This window comes from Saimiri boliviensis, chromosome 1, assembly GCF_048565385.1.
Source record: "Saimiri boliviensis isolate mSaiBol1 chromosome 1, mSaiBol1.pri, whole genome shotgun sequence".
NCBI classification, from domain to species: Eukaryota; Metazoa; Chordata; class Mammalia; order Primates; family Cebidae; genus Saimiri; species Saimiri boliviensis.
Window position 1 is genome coordinate 141,765,834 of NC_133449.1, and position 16,132 is coordinate 141,781,965.

The following is a 16,132-nucleotide window of genomic DNA, read 5'->3' on the forward strand; positions in this document are numbered from 1 at the left end:
ATAGAGTTTCCATTCTGCAAGATGCAAAAATTCTGGAGATCTGACTCACAACGATGTAAATACATTTAACACAACTGAACTGTGCACTTAAAAGTGGTTAAGATGATAATTTTTATGTTACATATATTTTACCACAATTTAAAACATTGTCAAGATGATCGAAAACAAGGAAAGTGGGCCGGGCGCGGTGGCTCAAGCCTGTACTCCCAGCACTTTGGGAGGCCGAGGCGGGTGGATCACGAGGTCAAGAGATCGAGACCATCCTGGTCAACATGGTGAAACCCCGTCTCTACTAAAAAAAAAAAATACAAAAAATTAGCTGGGCATGGTGGTGCGTGCCTGTAATCCCAGCTACTCAGGAGGCTGAGGCAGAAGAATTGCCTGAACCCAGGAGGCGGAGGTTGCGGTGAGCCGAGATCGCGCCATTGCACTCCAGCCTGGGTAACAAGAGTGAAACTCCGTCTCAAAAAAAAAAAAAAAAAAAGAAAACAAGGAAAATGTGATAAATTGTCATAGCCAAGAGGAGCCTAAAGAGATACGACAATGTGAAGCCGTGGTGGGTGGATCACTTGAGGTCAGGAGTTCGAGACTAGCCTAGCCAACACGGCGAAACCCCATCTCTACTAAAAATATAAAAATTAGCGAGATGTGGTGGCACACACCTTTAATCCCAGCTACTTGGGAGACTGAGGCAGGAGAATCACTTGAACCCAGGAGGCAGAGGTTGCAGTAAGCTGAGATCATGCCATTGCACTCCAGCCTGGGCGACTAGAGCAAGACTCCATATCAAAAAAAAAAAAAAAAGAGAGAGAGACAGAGAGAGAGATGTGATAATGCAATGTCCTATATTATCCTGATGGGACCTGGAACACAAACAGGGCATTAGGTAAACTAAGACAATGTGAACAAAGTAGGAACTTCAGTTAATAAAGATGTACCAATATTGGTGCATTAATTACAACAAATGTGGCCGGGTGTGGTGGCTCACACCTGTAATCTCAGCACTTTGGGAGGCCAAGGCAGGTGGATCACCTGAGGTCAGGAGTTCAAGACTAGGCTGGCCAATATGGTGAAACCCCATGTCCTACTAAAAATACAAACAAATTAGCCGAGCATGGTGGCACGCGTCTGTGATCCCAGCTACTCAGGAGGCTGAGGCAGGAAGATCGCTTCAACCTGGGAGGTGGAGGTTGCAGAGAGCTGAGATCGTGCCACTGCACTCCAGTCTGGGTGACAGAGCAAGACTCTGTCTGAAAAAGAAAATTTTAACAACTGTAACCTATTAATATATGATGTTAATAATGGTAGAAACTGGAAATGCGTTATATGGAAACTCTGTATTACCTTACTAATTTTTCTGTAAATCTAAAAGGCCCTACAAAAGAAGGTCTATTTAAAAAGAATAACTTAGGTCCTCCTCTCAAGGAATGCAGTGGCTTGGGGCGTGAACTGGGAGTCTCCTGGGTTCAGACCATGGCTCCACCACTACCCGGTATGGGCCCTTCAGGGAGTGAAGTCACCCCACTGTGGGTCAGTTTCTTCCTCCGGAAACTGTGGAGAATCCTAGGATCTACCTCATGGGGGTGCTGTGAGGATTGAATGCAAAGTGCTCAGCACCATTCCTGGCTGGTAGTAGACACTGCTATTCCTGCAAGTTAGAAATAAAAGCAATAATAGAGTGGTTGAGAGTGTGCATTTTGGAGCAAGGCAGTCTGGATTCAAACCATGGTTCTTTTTATAAAATCTTGGACAAGTTGCTGAGGCTGTGCCTCAGTTTACTTAGCTATAAAATGGGACAAATGGGGCCTCCCCCAGGTGTGATTGGAAGGACTGAATGAGCTCAAGCTGCAAAGCTCCAGCACAATGTGTGTGCATGGGAAGCCCTTGCATGCAAATTGGGGAAGAACAAATAAAACTGCTTGGGCATTTGAGAAGGCTTCCCTGAGGGGTTCACAGAGAGGGGTTGCCCTGGTTTTTGCACTGAGTCCACTGACAGGCCGGCTTCACAGTCCTCCAGGGTCCTGTGTGACCTCCTCCTGGGCCCCAAGGTCCTCCCAGGTCCCCATCGTTGGAACATAGCCTCCATCTGCTGCTCAGCCACTATTCTGCCTGAACTGTGATTAAGCTCTTATCTCAGCCCGCTTTGCCTTGCTTGGCTGCCTGTCACATTCAATTCCGTGCCAGGGCATTCACCCTGCCCTGGTTGGGTGTGTCCCGAGCACAGGGTTCTGGGACACAGGGCCTGGTTTTGATCGTCCTCGGTTCTCACAATCCTGAGCATGGTGTCTGGAACACAGCAGCGTCTCAGTACATGGCGGCTGAAGAGAATAAAATCAGTGAGAAACTCACTTCCAGCCCTTGCTGTAGCTGGATTCCAAGGCACTGAGAAACACCCACACACTTTCCCCTTTAAAAATACCTTCTCTCTTTGGACTCTCTTTAGCCCCAAATTCTATGATTAGAGCTTCATTTCCTTGGCTTGAGCCAAATCTGGACCCTGTACCTGATAAAAACACAACACCCTATATCGGTCAGATTCCAGTGGGAAACAGAAGGCACACTCAAAAACTCAACCGGGTTTAAATGTGGGGTGAGGGGAGGGGGCAGAAGGAAAAAATAACAAAAATTAGTAAAAGAGCTATTTACAGTGAAATGGACGGGATTAAAGGAATCTGCAGAGACAGTGAGGCACCCCCAGCCTTGCAACAGCAGGAAGCTGTTAGCACCCAGGCAGAAGAGTTCAAGGGAGCCCAGGAGAGCTGCGCTGCCGGGGACAGAGGCTGCGGAGACATATCCACGGCCCCGTGATCCAGGCTGAAGCAGGTGGGAAATATCTCAGTGGTGCTCTCCTCTTGCCCTCAGATCTCCCAGCAGACCCTCTATTGGCCAAACCCAACGGGAAGCCAGAGGGTGAGGAGCCCTGGGTGATGTTGTCCCCAGAGGTCAGCCTCCCAGGGTCAAAGAAGAGCAGAAAATAGATCTGAGGGTGGGAGAGGGGAGCAAACCAAGAATAACAAGCCTTCACAGGTGACATAATTCAGTCTTATCAATCGTTTACATTTCGGTGCAAATAAAGACATCAGATCTGATATGGTTTGACTGTGTCCCACCTGAATCTCATCTTGAGGGACCTGGTGGGAGGTTAATTGAATGATGGGGGTGGGTCTTTCCCGTGCTGTTCTTTCTCGGGCCGTTCTGGTGATTAACTCTCACAAGGTCTAATGGTTATATAAAGATTTCGCCTTTCGCTTGGTTTTCATTCTCTCTTTTGCCTGCAGCCATGTAAGACATCCCTTTGCTCTTTCATCATGTTCCACCATGATTGTGAGGCCTCCCCAGCCATGTGGAATTGTGAGTCAACTACACTTCTTTCCTTTATAGTGACCCAGTCTCAGGTATGGTTTTATTAGCAGGGTGAGAACAGATCCTGTAAGGAAGAGAGGGAAAGGAGATTGGGGATGAGGGACCTGAAGATTTACAACGAACAGAGCGTCACTGACTGGGAAACGGTGCCTCCCCTCCTCTACCTCTCCCAAAATAAAGACAAATCTTGCCTGTTTCCAATGGTGGCTCTGGAATTGCCTTATGGGGAAGATCTGAGGATGGCATTTGGGTGACAGGAAAGCCACCATTGTGTAGCAAACCTGGGACATCACTTAGATTTGAGTAGCATGGGCGGAGGTGCTGATGAAGATTAATGGGACCACCAAGTCTCTCCCCTACCTCAGCCATCCCTTCCCCTCCTCCTCCCACCAGCCTCAGCTCCTAAACAAAGCTTTCTCATTGCAGGACTTCTTGGAGATAAAGTCAGCTGTGATTCTGAGTCCTGGGAGATGTCCCTGACCACAGGGACATCTTTGTGGACATACTTTGTGGGAACACCAAGGATGAGGCTGATTGTCTTCAGACCTGGTTCTGGGAAGGAGGAGGAAAAATGGGAGCAGTGGCTGGCTAAGGCTGCATGAGCAGCTTCCGGAAGGTGAGGCAGAGGGAGGGGAGGGATTCCTAGTGTGGAATGAGCTTCTCTTGGGGATGGGGACGGGTGGGGATCATCTAGGGTCTTGCTACTCAAAGTGGGGGCTGGAGACCAGGAGTATTGGCATCTCCAGCAAGGTCTTTGGACATGAAGAATGTCAGGCCCTCACTCCCACATCTCCCGAATCAGGATTTGCAGTTCTGCAAGCTCCTCATGAGTTTCTTAGGCATATTAGGGTTTGAGAAGCCGCTGCAGTGGCCCTGCTCAAGTGAGCCTGCCTGCTCATCTCCCTTCTGCATACCCGTGCTTTTTTTTCCCCCTTGGAGGCTTTTTCATTCAGAAAGTCATTCAACAAACACTGAATCCATGTCTATCCCTGGGGATACAGAAATTAATAACAGAAGAGCGAATAGGAAACTTCAACTCAGTGTGGGAAACACTAACATAAGGATGGGGGTCAGTTATGCAGGACAGGGGAAGGGCCCCCAACCTGCAGTGGGGGTGGGCTGGTCAGGGAACGCTCCCTGGTGTTTGGCCGTCTCCCTTTCTCCTGCCAGATCTTCCTTCCCAGACCCCACCCTGCTGCTCATGCCAGCATCACGCACTGGACATGACTCCCCCCTTCCCCAATTATTTCACGATTTGTGTGATTGGGTTTCATTTCATCAACTCAAGTGTTCTCTGATTTCTCCTCATTTTAACCCCTAGTAGCCCTTGAGTTCTAAATAGGATGAATGGATGAATGAATGAATGAGATTATGTGCACCAGGTAACTGTAAGACCCACTCCTTTTTCCCATTGTCTATCAGTTTGCTGTGCTGAAAGCCCCCGTATCCATCTCTGTGTATATATAATTTTAAAAATATGAGTGTTTATTTCCTCATTGATAGGTTTTTTAGAAGCAGCAGGTAGAGCAGGCTAGGAGACCCAGCTTAAGGAAGTGGCTAGGAGCCCAGACTCAAGCCAGATGCCTGGGTTCAAATCCTGGCTTCCTTCTTTACCAGGTCAGTGACTTTGGGCATGCTGCGTAACCCCTCTGTGCCTCAATTTCCACATCTGTCAAATGGGAATAATAACAGTACCATGTTCATAGGAGACTATTGGGCGGATTCCATGAATTGCTATCTGTAAAGCACTTGGGACAGTGTTTGGCAAGCACTAAGAAATGTTGGCCAGGTGCAGTGGCTCAGGCCTGTAATCCCAAGAGGTCAGAAGTTCAGACCAGCCTGGCCAACATGGTTAAACTCTGTCTCTACTAAAAATACAAAAATTAACTGGGCGTCGTGGCATGTGCCTGTAGATGCTTGGGAGGCTGAGGGAGGAGATTCGCTTGAACCTGGGAGATGGAGGTTGCAGTGAGCCAAGACTGCACCATTGCACTCCAGCCTGAGCAACAATAGTGAAATTGTCTCAAAACAAGGAAACAATTTGCTATGGGCTAGGGTCTGAGATTCATTTGCCTGATCACTGGGAATCAGGAGAGTGGAGAACATCATCATCTGTGAATAGTGTCCAGCTGATCCGACCCCTCCACACCTGAGGGCTGGAAGAGAAAGGGCTTTCCCTGCAGGAGGGGAGCTGTGTGGACTGTGGGCTTGCCTGGGGCCGTAAGAGTCCAGTAACCACTTTCATGGGAACTAGAAAGGCCTTATTCTTGTGCTCTTCTCCTTGGGGGCTCTGTGATTGCTTCTCTTGTCCAGGATCTCCCTGACCTCCTTCTCTTTGAAGACCCTAGGCCTGGTGCCCTTTGCACTTCCTCTCACTGGTAATTGGAAGGCAGTGGGTTGGCTCCCGCAGGCAAACAGTAATACTCAGTCTTGGCTGGCATTGAAACAATTTCATAGACTTCATATTTTGTGAGTTCTGGAGGCCAAAGGGCCCTTGCGTTGCACTTGGGTGTTCTCTGGGCCTTGACTGGAGGGTCTGTTTCTTACGTTCATGGAGCTCTCGCCTGCCTCTTCCACATCCGATGGACCAGGAATCAGGGTGGGTGCCTTGACCTCTGACTCTGGCATCGTGAGGAGGGGCTTTCTAACCATGGGCCCACTCACCCAAAGGTATTTGGTTAATTCCGCAGCTCTGAGATGTTCTTGGAAACTTGGGGGTTTGCACCACGGTGTTCTGACCAGGCTGCTTCTGACTGGGGTCGGGGTGGGGAGGAAGGAAAGGTTTCTGCCTTCTGGCCCAGGACCCAACTCCACAGAAGGATGTACTCAATCTTAAAGAGCAAGAGGGTGCGTGGGGACATGGCCTATCTTGAGATGTCATGGGGAGCCACTGAGATGTCCCCAGATCAAAGGTAGGGGTGAGACAAGTAGAGACTGACTGAGGTGCTGACCCTCGGGTCACAAGGACAATACAAAGTTTTGGTAGTACTGGGGTTCCTAACAGCTGCCAGGAGATGCTGTCAACTCAGACAGTTGTCATCTCCAGCTCCCTAGACACAGCGGCAGTGTGGCCACATGGGTAACCATCTGACCTCGACCTCTATTTACCATTCTACATTCCGTGAAGAAATGATGACACCATGGCCTCTCCTGTCCTTAAATTAAACTTTCTAATTTAATTTAATAGAGACAGAGTCTCGCTATATTGCCCAGGTTGGTCTCAAACTCTTGGCCTCAAGCGATCCTTCCGCCTCAACCTCCAAAAGTGTTGGGATTACAGGTGTGTGCCATGCACCTGGCCCCCTTGCATTTAAAAAAAAAACTTTTTATTTTGAAATACTTCAAATTTACATAAAAGCAGCAAATAGAATACTGTAAGGAATTCCTGTGTTCCTTTCACTCAGATGCGTTAGTAAACGTTCTATTGCATTTGTTCTCCCTCCTCTTTTTTTTTTTTTTGTTTTTTGTTTTTGTTTTTGTTTTTTTTTTTGAGACAGTTTTGTTCTTGTTGCCCAGGTTGGAGTGCAATGATGGGATCTTGGCTCACTGCAAACTCCACCTCCCCGGTTCAAGTGATTCTCTTGCCTCAGCCTCCCAGGCAGCTGGGATTACAGGCATGCGCCAGCAAGCCCGGCTAATTTTTGCATTTTTAGTAGAGATGGGGTTTCACCATATTGGCTGGGCTGGTCTCAATCTCCTGTCCTTGGGTGATCTACCTGCCCTGGCCTCCCAAAGTGCTGGGATTACCTTTTTCTCTTCTTTTGTCCATAAACATGTGTGTGCGTGTGTGTGTATACTTTCTTCCTAAACAACTTGAAAGTTAAGGTGTGGACCTATCGACCCCTTAGTCTTTTTTTTTTTTTTTTTTTTTGAGATGAAGTCTCGCTCTGTTGCCCAGGCTGGAGTGCAGTGGCGTGATCTCGGCTCATTGCAGCCTCTGTCTCTCTAGTTCAAGTGATTGTCCTGCCTCAGCCTACTGAGTAGCTGGGATTACAGGCATGTGCCACCATGCCTGGCTAATTTTTATATTTTTAGTAGAGACAGGGTTTCACCATGTTGGCCAGGCTGGTCTTGAACTCCTGACCTCAGGTGATCCACCCACCTCAGCCTCCCAAAGTGATGGGATTACAGGCGTGAGCCACTGCGCCAGGCCTTACCCCTTAATTTTTTAGTGTGTATTTCCTAAGAACAATCTTTTATTATATGACCAAAATATAATTAGAAAATACAGGAAAGTTAACCTTGATCCTGTTATCTAATACCTAATACTGCTATCTAATCTATAGTTCATATGCCAAATTTCACCAATTTCCAATCAAGTATCTTACGGCTATTTTTTCCCAGTCTAGGATCCAACCCAGGATGAACATTACGTGTTGTCAGGTGCTGTGAGTCTGCTTTCGTCTAGAATTGTTGCTCAGTCTTTCTTTGTCACTCATGTCCGTGGGAGTTTTCTAAATGAAAATAAATCTGAAAGCATTCTTGAGGCTGTGACTTCTCTAAATGCTAACTCGGGGAGGCGGAGGGAAGGAAAGAAATATTTTTCAGTTCCTTGCCTTTGAAGCCTCTGGACAGGTGTGTTTGACAACAATCTCTTTTGGTCACGCCTGGGCAGTTGTGGCTTATTCATCTACACTAGTCTGAAATGATCCTGGGATTTGCTGTTGGGTATACAGTAGATGCTTAGTAAATAACTTGCTAGTGTGCCAGGAGAGAAAATGGATTGGACCACTGGATGGAATAACTCAAATGACATTCCAGGAAGGCTTTGCCGCTGTAGATAGACAAAGGGCTGGCTCTTTCAGGCTGTGTCAGCCCAAGAGCGGCATGCAGCTGTGGGCTTCATTTTCTCTTTCTTTCCTTCCTTTCTTTTTCCTTCTTTCTTTCTTCCTTTCCTTTCCTTTCCTTTCCCTTCCTTTCCCTCCCTCCCTCCCTTCTTTCCTTCCTTTATTCCTTCCTTCCTTCCTTTTCTCTTTCTTTTTCTCTCTCTTTCTCTTGTCTTTTTCTTTTATTTCTCTCTTTCTTTTTTGAGGGAGTCTTGCTCTGTCGCCCAGGCTGGAGTGCAATGGTGTGCTCTCAGCTCACTGCAACCTCCAAGTCCCAAGGTCAAGTGATTCTCCCATCTCAACCTCCCAAGTAGCTGGGACTACAGGTGTGTGCCACCATACCAGGCTAACTTTTTTTTATTTTTAGTAGAGACGGGTTTCACCATGCTGGCCAGGCTGGTCTTGAACTCCTGATCTTGTGATCCACTCACTTTGGCCTCCCAAAGTGCTGGGGTTACAGGCATGAGCCACCATGCCTGGCCTCTTATTTCTATTACATAGCACTAAGGTTCAATTTCTCCTCAAGTTCCCCAGCAGGAGAGCTAGGAATTTCCACTGCAGGCCATTCAATTCACCAAGAAGAGGAAGCAAACCACACATCCTGACATATCCTGCTGTCAGGACTTGGCTAACTTTGACACATAATTTAAAAAAAAAAAAAAAAGTAAAAAAAAGTAAACCTTTTTTTTTTTTTTAATAAGAGATGAGATCTCTGTTTCCCAGCTTGGTTTTGGCCTCCTGGGCTCAAGTGATTCTCCTGCCTTGACTTCCCAAAGAGCTGGGATTACAGGCACACAGCAGACACATAATTTTGGATCTCCAACCTGAGGTGTATACATTTGGATTATCTCCTCAGGAATAAGAGAACAGAGCCTTGGGCCAGGCACGGTAGCTCACACCTGTAATCCCAGCACTTTGGGAGGCTGAGGCAAGCGGGTCATGAAGTCAAGATATCGAGACTATCCTGGCCAACACGGTGAAACCCCGTCTCTACTAAAAATACAAAAAATTAGCTGGGTGTGGTGGTGTGTGCCTGTGGTCCCAGGCTGAGGCAGGAGGATCACTTGAACCTGGGAGGCAGAGGTTGCAGTGAGCCGAGATCGTGCCACTGCATTCCAGCTTGGTGACTGAGTGGGACTCCATCTCAATAAAGAGAAAGAACAGAGCCTTAAAATCAACCTATTTCAAATCAGCCAGCCTCCTCCAGGATGATTCCTGTCTATAGCCATACCACCCTGAATGTACCTGATCTCATCTTTTCTTGGAAGCTAAGCAAGGTTGGGCTTGGTTAGTTCTTACATGGGACACCAAGACAGTCCCTGCTGATCCCCACCTCCCCTGGTATCCACTCTTCCTGTAATCCCCTTCCTATGAATCAGGGCTGGCATACATGAACAATACAATAGGGTGACAGTGACTGGGGGTGACATCTGAGGCTTAGTCATAAAGATAATGCAGTTTCCACTCGGTCCTTGGCCAGCTTCTTTTGGAGGAAGCTGAGTACTTTGGGCATACTCAGGTGTCCATAAGGCCAGACCCGAGGCCCCCAGCAAATAGCTGGCACCAACTTGCCAGCCATGTGAGTGAACCACCTTTGATGTGGATCCTCCAGCTCCAGGCTAAGCCTTCAGATCCTTGCCACCCTGATCAGCATCTGACTGCAACCTAACAAGCAAGGTGGAGGGCTTCAAACCCCTGACCCTCAGAAACTGTGAGCAATAATAATTATTGTTATCTTTTTTTTTTTTTTTTTTTTTTAGACGGAGTTTTGCTCTTGTTACCCAGGCTGGAGTGCAATGGCGCGATCTCGGCTCACCGCAACCTCCGCCTCCCGGGTTCAATTCTCCTGCCTCAGCCTCCTGAGTAGCTGGGATTACAGGCACGTGCCACCATGCCCAGCTGATTTTTTGTATTTTTAGTGGAGACGGGGTTTCACCATGTTGACCAGGTTGGTCTCGATCTCTTAACCTCGTGATCCACCCGCCTCGGCCTCCCAAAGTGCTGGGATTACAGGCTTGAGCCACCGGGCCCGGCCAATTATTGTTATCTTAAACCATAAAGTTTTGGGGCAATTTTCTATATAACAATAGGTAATTGATATGATTCTCTTGAAAAGTATAAAGAGAGGTCAGGCGTGGTGGCTCATGCCAGTAATTCCAGCACTCTGAGAGGCCAGGGAGGGCAGATTGCTTGAGGTCAGGAGTTTGAGGCCAGCTTGGCCAACATAGTGAAACCCCTTTTCTACTTAAAATATAAAAACTAGTTAGGCGTAGTGGTGCATGACTGTAATCCCAGTTACTTGGAAGGCTGAGAGAGGAGAATCACTTGAACCCAGGAGGTGGAGGTTGCAGTTAGCTGAGATCGAGCCACTGCACTCCAGCCTGGGTGACAGAACAAGACTGTGTCTCAAAAAGAAAAAGAAAAAAGTATAAAGAGGCACATGACCCAGAAATTCCACTCCTAGGCACATGCTCAAGAGAAATGAAAACGTGTCAGCTGGGTGCGGTGGCTTGTGCCTGTGATCCCAGCATTTTGGGAGGCTGAGGCAGGTGGATCACTTGAAGTCAGGAGTTCGAGACCAGCCTGGCCAACATGGTGAAACCCCATCTCAACTAAAATACAAAAATTAGCTGCGCATGGTGCCGCACACCTATAATCCCAGCTACTCGGGAGGCTGAGGCAGGAGAATTGCTTGAACCTGGAGGCAGAGGTTGCACTGAGCCAAGATCATGCCACTGCACTCTAGCCTGGGCCACAGAGTGAGACTCCGTCTCAAAAAATAAAGTCCACATGAAAACTGGCACCTGAATGTTCATAGCAGCATTATTCATAATAGCCAAAAGATGATAACAACCCAAATGTCCATCAGCTGATGAGTGAATAAAGGAAATTTTGGGTCAGGCACAGTGGTTCATGCCTGTAATCTCAGCACTTTGAGGGGCTGAGGTAGGTGGATCGCTTGAGTCCAGGAGTTTGAGACCAGTCTGAGCAACACAACGAGATCCCATCTCTACAAAAAACACAAAAATTAGCCAGATATGGTGGCTGGCATGTGCCTGTAGTCCCAGCTACTTGGGAGGCTGAGGAAGGAGAATTGCCTGAACCTGGGAGGTTGAGGCTGCAGTAAGCTGAGATCACACCACTGTACTCCAGCCCAGGTAACAGAGCAAGACTCCTTCTTGAAAAAAAAATTTAAAAAAAGACAGGAGCAAAACAATGAAAGAGTAATTCTAACCTACCAGATACTCTACAATGAGAATCATGAATTGTAATCCCAAGATTTTCTTGCCTTTGGGGAAGAAAGTAATAGTATTAATAGAACCCAGATTTCTAATGAAGTCTTGGTGAGAATATGATGCTTTTCTCCTCTGAGGATGACAGCCATTGTCAAGAGCAGTCTTGACCCACTGAAACTGTCGCTGAGGTGTTAAGCCCAGATTAAAAAAAAATCAACTCAGATCACTGATATTTTAGCCACAGGCATTTGTTCTGAACTCCCTGGAATTACAGATTAAAAATTATCCCATTTCATTTATGCATATCAATATGGGGACTCCAAAATGTTTTACAATTATTACCTTCAAAATAAAATCCGATCCTACCTATTTCTGTCTTCTCATTCAAAATGTTCTTTAGCAATAATTCTTTAGGCCGGGTACAGTGGCTCACACCTGTAATCCCAGCCCTTTGGGAGGATGAGGCAGGCGGATCACTTGAGCTCAGCAGTTCAAGACTAGTCTAGGCAACATTGTGAGACTCCGTTTCTACAAAAAATATAAAAATTGGCCGGGTGCAGTGGCTTATGCCTGTAATCCCAGCACTTTGGGAGGCCAAGACAGGTGGATCACCTGAGGTCAGGAGTTCGAGACCAGCCGGTCAACATGGTGAAACCTTGTCTCTACTGAAAATATAAAAATTACCCAAGCGTAGTGGTGGGCGCCTTTAGTCCCAGCTACTAGGGAGGCTAAGGCAGGAAAGTCGCTTGAACCTAGTGGGTGGAGGCTGCAGTGAGCCGAGATCGTTCCACTGCTCTCCAGCCTGGGCAACAGAGCAAGACTCCATCTCAAAAACAAAACCAAACGAAGCCAGGCGTGGTGATGCATGCCTGTGGTTACAGCTACTCAGGACGCTGAAGTGGGAGGATTGCCTGAGCCTGGAAGGTCAAGGCTGGAGTGAGCTGAGCTGTGACTGAGCCACTGTACTCCACCCTGGAAGAGAGAGTGAGATCCTATGTCTAAAAAATAACTTATTTTTCAGAAATAACTTTCATAATTTTAGAGACCAAGGATAATCGAGATAGCCTATAATTATTTAGCATAAATAAAGGAGAGAGCCGTTAAACTTGTTTTTTATTTTTATTTTAGACACAGGGTCTTGCTCTGTCACCCAAGCTGGAGTGTAGAGGCACAGTCAGAGCTCACTGCAGTCGCTAACTCCTGGGCTCAGGTGATCCTCCTGCCTCAGCCTGCCAAATAGCTGGGATTGCAAGTGTATGTCAACATGCCCCACTAATTTTTGTATTTTTTGTAGAGACAAGGTTTCACTCTGTTGCCAGGCTGTTCTTGATCTCCTGGCCTCAAGCACTCCTACTGCCTCAGGCTCCCAAAGTAATGAGATTCCAGGTGTGAGTTACCATGCCTGGCCTATAAGTTTGTTTTTCACCTTTATTTAAGGTAAATTGTAGTCTCATTTCACAGATGACGAAAGTGAGACTGATGGATACTTAGTAACTTGCTCAGGTTGATATGGGTAATACACATAACTGGGGTCACATAACTGGAGTCGCCACTGCTGTTTCATGTTGCCTCTACAGACACACAATGGGATTGAAGAAAAGGGTTGAAATATCTTATGAATGGCACCATGCTGGCCATCTTCTGCCACAAAATATAAGATCTGAGTTGTCATTATTCTATCCGTTTGCAATCCCAAATTCATAACAAATACCTTCATACCACTCAGATTTCTTATATTTCTTGATCTTGTTCTTAGACTCTTGTGTCAAAATGAGGAAATTTAAGATCATTTTAATTGGTGAATTTTTTCCTCTGGGATCCAGAAGTCTGTTAGAACTCCTATTTATAAAACTGCTAAGTGAACTATGCCAAGAACTTACCCAAACCCCTCACTTGGCTGTCATTAGTGTCACCAGTAAATGTTTTATTTTTAAGTATGACAAAAAATGCCTTGCTATCATCAAAGTAGGCTGGGGGGATTTCTTTTGGTAGAGATGGGGGTATAGCAACGAAGATTGTCAACAGGTCCATACTGACGTTCTAGCATGGGACTAGGCAGAAGCAGCTGCAAAATTTAGTGTCCCCCAAACCTCAGTAATCAAGGGTAAGTGCCATTTTTACACAATTTTTTTTTTTTTTTTTTTTTTTTTGAGACGGAGTTTCACTCTTGTTACCCAGGCTGGAGTGCAATGGCACGATCTTGGCTCACCACAACCTCCGCCTCCTGGGTTCAAGCAATTCTCCTGCCTCAGCCTCCTGAGTAACTGGGATTACAGGCACACACCACCATGCCCAGCTAATTTTTTGTATTTTTAGTAGAGACGGGGTTTCACCATGTTGACCAGGATGGTCTCGATCTCTTGACCTCGTGATCCACCCGCCTCGGCCTCCCAAAGTGCTGGGATTACAGGCTTGAGCCACCGTGCCCGGCTTTTTTTTTTTTTTTTTTTTGAGACAGAGTCTCACTCTGTTGCCCGGGTTTGGAGTGCAGTGGTGCAATCTTGGCTCACTGCAACCTCCACCTCCTGGGTTCAAGTGATTCTCCTGCCTCAACCTCCTGAGTAGCTGGGATTACAGGCACGCACCACCATGCCCAGCTAATTTTTGTATTTTTAGTAGAGACAGCGTTTCACCACGGCCAGGGTGGTCTTTATCTCTTGACCTTGTGATCCTCTCACCTTGGCCTCCCAAAGGGCTGGGGTTACAGGTGTGAGCCATCGTGCCTGACTTATGCAATATTTTAAAAAAATCACAAATAATGCAAAAAAAATCCATGATAAGCAAAATATCAACATTTTCAGTAAAGGCAGGATCCAACAGCGCTGAGATTAGGCGGTGGTAAGTGATGTGAGTCATGCGAATGTAAAGTCTGTCTTATTTTAAAGTTTGCTATTTTGTTCATGATAGATTTTTTTTGTGCTTTAACTTTTTTTACATGGTATTAAAACATTATTTATCTTGATTGTTGAATTTTTTGGCACCCGATTAAGTTTTGCATTTGAGGCAAGTGAAGCACTTGCCTTGCCTAGTCTTGGCTCTACAGATTTGCACGAATCCATCCTAGGGAAGGCTAGAAGCTGCTCCCATATAACTGGCCCTAGACATGCCCAGCTATGGTGACCTGAGCAACATGGGTCTCAGGAAATGCTCTTTTCCTGGCCTTGCTGATGGTGAGAGGAAGCTTTTGCCACCTCTCTCTGTTTTGCCTTGTTTACCTCATAATGGGGCATGTCTGGAAGCATCTGGCGGAGAAGCACCTTTTCCAGGTAGTATCACGGAGTGAGGAGACTCTATAGACACGATGTGGGGTAAGTGGGTCTTCCACCAAGACTTCACGTTCCTTGGCTGAAAAGTAAGATGTCTGAAAGTCCTGTGGAAACCCAAAGAATTAAAAGTATGCACTGAGCACTTAATAATGCTTGTCAATTTAAAAAAAATCAAGACAGGGTATTGATCAGTCAGCCAGGCTGGAGTACAGTGGTGTGATCATAGCTCACTGCAGCCTCAAAGTCTGCAGTTTGAGGCTGCAGTGAGCTGGGGATCCTCCTGCCTTAGCCACCTGAGTAGCTGGGACTGCAAGTAGACACCACTATGCTTGTCTATTTAAAAAAAATTGGGGGGAGGGTGTAAAGATGGGGTCTTTCCATGTTGCTCTGGGTGGTCTTAAACTCCTGGGCTCAAGCAATGACCCCTGACCCCTACCTGCTTCAACCTTCCAAAGTGCTGGGATTACAGGTGTGAACCACCACCTCACCTGACCAAAATGATGCTTTTAGATAAACAAAAACTAGGCTGGGCATGGTGGCTCCTGCCTGTAATCCCAGTGCTTTGGGAGGCCAAGGAGGGGGTAGATCATCTGAGGTCAGGAGTTCAAGACCAGCCTGAGCAACATAGAGAAACCCCATCTCTACTAAAAATGCAAAAAATTAGCTGGGCATGGTGGCGCATGCCTGTAATCCCAGCTACTCAGGAGGCTGAGGCAGGAGAATCACTTGAACCTGGGAGGTGGAGGTTGCAGTGAGCCAAGGTGGTGCCATTGCACTCCAGCCTGGGTAACAAGAACAAAACTCTGTCTCAAAAACAAAACAAAAACTAAAAGAATTCATTGTCAGCAGACCTGCATTATTTAAAAATGCTAAAGGAAAATGTTTCAGGGTAAAAGGACATGATAGGAGCTATCCTCAGAAAGAACACCAGAAATAGTATAAGAGTAACATAAAAAGGGGCCGGGTGCGGTGGCTCAAGCCTGTAATCCCAGCACTTTGGGAGGCCGAGGCGGGTGGATCACAAGGTCGAGAGATTGAGACCAACCTGGTCAACATGGTGAAACCCCGTCTCTACTAAAAATACAAAAAAATTAGCTGGGCATGGTGGCGCGTGCCTGTAATCCCAGCTACTCAGGATGCTGAGGCAGGAGAATTGCCTGAATCCAGGAGGCGGAGGTTGCGGTGAGCCGATATCGCGCCATTGCACTCCAGCCTGGGTAACAAGAGCAAAACTCCGTCTCAAAAAAAAAAAAAGAGTAACATAAAAAGTAATTTTTTTGGCCAGGCGCAGTGGCTCAGACCTGTAATCCTACCACTTTGGGAGGCCAAGACAGGCAGATTCCCTAAGCTCAGGAGTTCAAAACCAGCCTGGGCAGATGGTGAAACGCCATCACTGCTAAAATACAAAAAATCAGCTGGCATGTTGGCAGGCACCTGTAAT

General features: G+C 46.8%; 1 long non-coding RNA gene across 3 annotated transcripts in view; it reads left to right on the top strand.

The window, feature by feature from the left end:
* LOC141585594 (uncharacterized) overlaps positions 1 to 16,132 on the top strand; it is a 52,065-nt gene that overhangs the window by 11,725 nt on the left and 24,208 nt on the right. For all 3 annotated transcript variants that reach the window (XR_012519145.1, XR_012519146.1, XR_012519147.1), the window contains 2 exons: positions 3,279 to 3,351; positions 3,790 to 3,979. This is a non-coding gene — a long non-coding RNA (uncharacterized LOC141585594). The remainder of the gene's footprint in view (positions 1 to 3,278; positions 3,352 to 3,789; positions 3,980 to 16,132) is intronic.